This window comes from Prorops nasuta, unplaced genomic scaffold (genome assembly GCF_024137725.1).
Source record: "Prorops nasuta isolate Cenicafe-Biocafe unplaced genomic scaffold, Cenicafe_Pnas_1.2 PNAS00009, whole genome shotgun sequence".
NCBI lineage: Eukaryota > Metazoa > Arthropoda > Insecta > Hymenoptera > Bethylidae > Prorops > Prorops nasuta.
In genome coordinates, this window is record NW_027116806.1 from 3,716,048 (window position 1) to 3,723,569 (window position 7,522).

Sequence of the window (7,522 nt, forward strand, 5' to 3'; positions counted from 1 at the left end):
CATCTTGCTAAACAAATTTAATAATATATACTCGTACATACGTCATGTTTCTAAGAAACACATTTATTGTACAGTAGATGATTGTGTTCTTCATTGTAATTTGCGTAATACAGAAGCGGACTTTCCAAATGAAATTAATGATTTAAAGAGTCTAAGTAATTATCCAATCTCACATGATATTGCTGAAAATACTAAAGTGCAAAATTCTGTAGATAACAAAGATTTAGCATTAACTGACTTCACGAATAATCTTGAGCATTTTGAAAACTGTATTTCAAAATGCTGCTCTATTAGTGGCTACATTATATAGTAATTCAAAATTGCAAGATCGCACGTGAGGAATTTATTATCAACAGTAACAACTTTTTTTAATGAAGTTTGTTTAGATGTGCTAAAAAAACATGTATAAAATATGGTCAACGTGAGAATCATGAAGCTTGTAAAATGATTGATATAACTGTTGATATCTATATATATATATATATCTTTCAGGGCAGATATATCATTCAAGTAACACTGCTCTGTAGTTTCGTAATTTATACTTTATTATAATTGTGTTGTATTAAGGAATTATCCAACCCGTTCCTCGTGATGGATTTCAAGAGACTGATACTCTTCGTCTCTCGTATTCGTATCCGAATTCAACCGACCGGCCATACCCTTATTCCCGAAGAATAACGAATCTCGCGTCGTGTCTCCAAGCCTACCCGACCATACACGACGATCGTTTCGTTTATCCTGCATGTGTTATACATATATATTGTTAAGTCACAACAATAACAAAAGCATCCTTTTCGCAGTTTCGAACGGAGCATTTATCATTTACTTACTTAGAAGAAATATAAGAAGTCTTAAAAGCGTTTCTATTTATGTTGACGCGTCGTTGCAACTACGTCATGCAATAGGGCAGACCCAATTTTCTATTAAACACACAAGTTTACATACGGTACCTTTAAAGGCAGTATTAACAAAGTTTCTTGAATTAAAACATGCTTTCAGGTTAATTATAACTAATATTAATAGTATTAAGCAAAATAACAATGGTTAAATCTATTTTATAAAGCGAAATATGGATTAAATTAAAGGAGAAAACACAATATAAGTTGTACCTTCCATTCCTTTTTTACTACGATGAGTTTGAAATAATCAATCCGTTGGGGTCTCATGCAAGTGTACATAAACTTGGTGCAGTTTATTGTTCTATTCCATGTTTGCCTGACAAACATTACAGTTTACTTGAAAATATCTTTCTTGTCCAAATGCATAATTCTTTAGATCATGCAAGGGTGGGTAATAAATTAATCTTTAGTAATATTGTTAAACAACTGAATGATATAGAACAAGATGGTATCGACATAAGTATTGATGGTAAGAAAGAAAGAGTATACTTTGTGTTATACACAGTTACCGGAGACAACCTTGGTTTAAATACGATTCTAGGTTTTTCTCAAAGGTTCTCATCTATACATTTTTGTAGATTATGTAAATCATCTAAAGATAATTGTAACAAAAATAGTAGATGACAATGGTACATTATTACGCTCAGTAGAAAATTATTCTAAAGATTCTTCTCAATGTAGCTTCGGCGTTACTGAAAAATTTATTTGTAACGAAATTTCTAGCTATCATGTGATTGTAAATGCATCAGTTGATCCTATGGATGATTTATTTGAAGGCATTTGCAGATATGATGTTGCACAAATTTTGAATTTTTTCATCAATATTGAGAAGTTGTTTACCACAGATGTACTTAATTCTAGACTACGTTTTTATAATAATTCTTTACCAACATGTAACTGCCCCCTTGCCATTGATGATAAAAACTTAAAGGTAGGAAAATTAGTCGTTTCGGCGTCTGAAATGAAATTTTTAGTTGTAAATTTAGGACTGTTAATTGTGGTGACTTATTCCCTCTTAATAATAAAGTTTGGATGTTGTACTTACTATTGAGAGAAATTATTTCAATTGTTATGACTCCGGCATTTCATAAAGAAACGCTTAATTACCTTTCAAGTTTAATTAGTAGGCACCATACGCTTTATTTAGAATATTTCGGTGATTTAAAGCCTAAATATCATATATTAACGCATTATCCACGAATAATGCAACAAATAGGTCCTTTAATATATTTGTCATGCACTCATTTTGAGGCTAACATAAAGAATTCAAAGATTATGCAAAGATAGTAACTAGTAGGAAAAATCCGGCCTATACTTTAGCACTGAAGCAACAATTACAGCTCTGTAGTAGATTTATATCGAATAAACGATTTTTACAGCGTTTTGCAACTGGTCGTATCTCTAAATGTATGCTTAAAAGCTCTAAAAATTATAATCAATTTAAGGATTTTTTGCCACATGGTATTAATAAATGTTTCACTGCATCTTGGGTTAAAATTAATGATACATATTATGCATTAAATGCAGTTGTAACATTAAGTAGTAAGAATATTTTACCGGAGTTTGGAAAAATAGAACATATTATTATTTCTCAAAATGAACGTTGTTTCTTTGTAGTTTTAAAATTGATTACAGTCTCTTTTTTGAATCACTATCAAGCATATCAAATTATTGAATCTAGTAGTTGGAATTGCGTATCACAAAAAGATATTTCTGACTTTTCACCTCTCATGATTTATACTATGGCAGATGATAAAACTTATATTCCGTGTGTATAATGAAACCTCGTTACAGTTATGTGGATTTTATTTTTTATAACATCATTTAAAAGTATGTAAACCTTATTATACTAAATAAAAATTTAATATCATATAAGTACTAATCATTATGCATTTGATTTCTTTAAATCATGATAACCTTCGGTATTACTTATTAATTATTTAGAAAATTTGAATTTTTTTCTAAACGTTGCATTAATTATACATTAAATTGGATAAATTTTATTTAAAATAGAGTATAAATAAAAATAGTTTGTTACTTCAAAATATTGCAATATTTATTTGGCATAATTTAATAATGATTTGAAGATCACACCATTATATGGCGATAAGCAGGACCTTTCTCACAAGTTACATATTTTACTTGTAGTAGTATATAATAATGAACTGAGAATTCATTGCATAGCTTATAGTACTCGTGTCGCGCTACCTCTATGTATTCGGCGAATTATTATGAATGTATGCGTATATGTATGTACTGCGTTGCATCAAATATAATATTTGTAACGCGCGATTTCTGGGAGAGGTTTTTTTTCTTCAATAAATAAGCACATTCAACATTTCCAACTAAAAATTCACAACTACTATATTGAACTCTTTGGTGCTTATTATACGAGATTCACACATAAATTATTTACGCTGGCTTCTATCACCAGGGCCTCTCCCGACCGCCTGTACGGGAAATATACAGTAGGCCATCGTATCGCGAAACTTACAATTATTCCTTACACGGCGCTTCTACCAAGTGCTTTTCGACTCATTCGGGTTTATTCTGATTCTAATTCTTACAATTTTCTGGGCGCCAGCCCGCCGTGGGCCATCCGAATGGCCCTCTCTTCTACCGAAGCACTTTTCTTTCTGTTTTCCCGGCTTACCGATTCTATTCTCTCAGAGACTCAGAGTCGCCCGAGTGCCGAACTCTGTTGCTAGACAACACTACAAATCTTTCTTTCTTTCTTTCTAGTTGCCGCTTTCTTAATTTCTACGTGTCTCCTCCACGCGATGGCACATATTTGGCCGGAGACCGCATCGCGAGATTATGTTAATTCACATATCTTATAATCCCCTCTTCTAAGCAATCAACCATGTACTTTCCTAGTCAGGACGCACGCTCGTTTCCTATTTCCCGGTCGACGCAGTTATTGGCTTTCAAAATTCTATACTGGATCGCACTCCAGTTACGATCTCTCAGGCGATCGTCTTCTCTGCCTTCTCTCCTGGTCGACTTCTCCTTCCGGCGCTGGTATAGGCAAAAGTGTCTTCGCTAGCTGTTGCTCCTTCTGGGATTTCGCAGGCAACACGACACACGTCTGTCCCTTTACGTGGTTCTATCGGCAGTCATCGCACCTATGTCTGTCGCTTTTGCCGGTTTTCTAGGCATGTCTGGGCCTCACTGCGTGCTTGCGGTGGCGCTGGGGTCTGCGCGAAAGCTCTCACATACGATCAATCGCCCGCTAGCCGCGAAAATTCACAATTCTTAACGTGGCAAAATCCCGTCTGGATTTGTCACGTTACAAATTGTATTCAATATTTGGTATATAGATATTAGTAGGTTATTGCCGGTATATAATTAAATGATGTATTTGTAAAAATATGTTCGTATATCGCGAAAAACTGTTCAGGTTGTTGATTAGGGCACAAATTTTAAACCGTGCAAATTCTTTTGCACTTAAAGAAAAATGTATTTGTTTCAACTATACATCTATTTTAAACAGCTATAAAATTTCTTATCTAAAATGAAAATGATTAAAAACCCAAATGAATAATTATTCAAATTCAAATAATCATTCCTTAACCGTTTGACTGCTGAGGAGCGCTATCGCGCTCTTCTTGTAAATGCGAAGTTTCTGTAAACAATTATTATTTTTTCATTTTTGTTGTTGCAATGCAATACAAGTGAGTTTATTGTATGAAAAGTGTTTTACATATTTTCCCATACACACGCAATTAGTGCCGCAGTTTTAGCATATGTCCGAAAAAATACGTCAGCAGCCAAATGGTTAATAACTATAAAATTTTATTTCCATCAACTATACATATTTATTCTGGGTAACAATACAATTTCCTCTTTTAAAAAAATAAATTATCTGTCATTTATAAATTATTGCTAGCCTCTTTTAATTTCTTACTTGTTACAAATTAGTTTTTCATTATGCCAATTATATATTTAATTGCAAAAAACAAAAATTCTAGTTATCTTAGGTAAATGTATATTTTCTGCAACATAATACTTTAAATAACTCCATTAAATATTTATCTGTGCTAATAAAATTTTTCAAGAAAATATTTAGTTCGTTTAAATAAATATTTATTGAGTAATATACAAATAAATAATTTATTTGAACAAAATAAAATTTATTAGTCTGTAACAATTTCTTTTCTCAGTGTAGACCAAACATCGGACAGCTGTACATACCATTGTCCCGCGTTTCTGAGGTGGACGAAAAGCAAAAATTTTTAGGAAGGAAGCTAGGCTTCCTCCCCTCTCGCGGCTCACGCTAACGTGTTCCCCCACTCCAGCATCGAAACTTACTGCGAAGCTTTCCTCTCATATTTATGCTATTCCCCTATCTGTAGCTATACATATATAAATACGGCTAAAATAATGTTGAGAACATTTCATTTCGCCGATATAATGTAACTGCTAAAAATGCAATTACCATTTTGAAATAAAATTGCAGAAAAAAAGATTTCGTAATGCTGCAAAATATAAGACATACGGCGAAACGCTGGACAATGGTACAATCGTATTTTTCAACAGAATTTTATGAGACTAGTAACAATTAAAGCCAATCTTCATATAGATTGTCCTAAAGAGCTCACATTTTCGATAAATCTTATAGTTTTTCAGCTATGAACGATTGAAGTTGCACGGCGCACAAATGCATATTTCTTCTCTCGCGTAGATCAGCTGTTGCGCACGTCCATCTTTAATCGTTCATAACTGGAAAACTATAAGCTTTATCGAAAATGCGACCTCTTTAGGACAATCTACACGAAGAAGGGCTTTAATTATTACTAGTCTCATCAAATTCTGTTGAAAAATACGACTGTACCATTGTCCCGCGTTTCGCCGTATGCCTTATGTTTCAAGCATTACGAAATCAAGAGACACGATAGTGTCTCGACGGCAAGTACATAAAAGTAGAAAAAGTCAAGCCTATACCGCCGTCGAGGCACTACTCTCTTATACAGCTAGTTGGGGCGTCCCAATTTTCAAATCGATTTTTTTCCGCGAATAATCCATTGCCATTATTTAAGTAAAGCTTTTTTTAAAATGGTTTTGAAAAAGCTTTCATTTGCGCCTAAGAACATCAAAATCGGTTCACGCAATCCAGAGGTCTCATACTCTGTTAGCTATATATATATCGAAAATAAAATTTTCCTTCATAATCTTCTTCTTCTCCAGCCAGAGTGTATGTCTCGGGCTGAAGTTGGTCGCTGAGAAAAATGACGTCATTTTCACAATGCTTCCAACATAATACATATATGGTTGTGAACTGTCAATTAATTATCGATATAATCGATAATTAATTCGGTGACTATATTGAACTGTGTAAATTGTAATGTGAGGTTATTTTTATCTAATGCAGTGAGGTTATTCATCGTTTTGCGATATTGCATCTGTTAAATTTCTACAATCACAAATAATTCAATTAACAGTGACTGAAGGATTCGCGAATTAGATAAGTATAACATTATATTTTACAATACAGGATGTAGTATACTTTGTGGTATTTCTTTTTCAGATTAAATTAAGACAGAACATTTTCATTTTCATAGATGAGGAGAGCTAACTGGATTAAATAAGATTAATATTTATAACTCTGTGCCAATGAGAAGTATACTTTCAACATTAATGTGCATTGGTCATTATCAGGAGGATATGAATTAAAAGAAATTGTTAAGGTATTTAATAATCATATGCTCGACTTCCAGGTGTGGAAATCATTAATAAAATTTATGTTTAACTTTTTCGTTTTTTAAACTGATATGAATATCAATTGTTCGATAGGTTACATCATATATGCGAACAAATATTTCAGACTAAATTATAGTAATGCTTGTTTGGAAAATAAGAAGCATTCCGATGAACCTTCATTTACGTTGAGTACAAGTTGACTAGTGTTTGGATTTAAGCTAATTATACGATAATAGATGCTTACAAAAGATGCAAAGACACCCAAATATTACAGATCTTTAGTCTCAAAGAATTTAGGTCACTTAGCAATAAAGAAAATGGAGATGTGGCAACATCAAATACTGGTAAGTAACTGAGATGTTTCATGTTCCTTCAAATATTTATTTTCTTTGAAGAATTGAAATTCTTACACGATGAATTTGATTTCAGGCTTACTCATAGTGTTAACATTTAGTATTTTACAGTCACTGTGCAAGTGTATTATAGCAAATAGTAATACTTGTGCTTTGACTTAAATACATTTGATACATTTGAATTAAAAATCCAAGGAAGAAGGTTCGCTCACATATTGACTATCGGAGTTGAATCAAAACTTAGGCTTTTCACTCCTGCATTCTGGAACTTGACACAGGCAAAGATGAAAGCATTGAAAGATTGGCAAAGTAAGAAAAAGCCAATATTCAGAAAAACGTCATCCATTGCTCAGCCAGAATTTAAGGATGAGACTCATTGGATGAAATTCTGTAAAATTGAGTTAATAACTGTTGATAGTTTTCCTCTATTATCTATATGCTAGTATTCTATATAAGCCAAAAGCAGTATACTGGTCATTGGTTTGGATGAAAAAATGCACGTTTATTCTCAATTGAAACTCAGTCCAAAAATTAATGGTTTCTACTCCATTTTGCAGCACCAGAAATCCG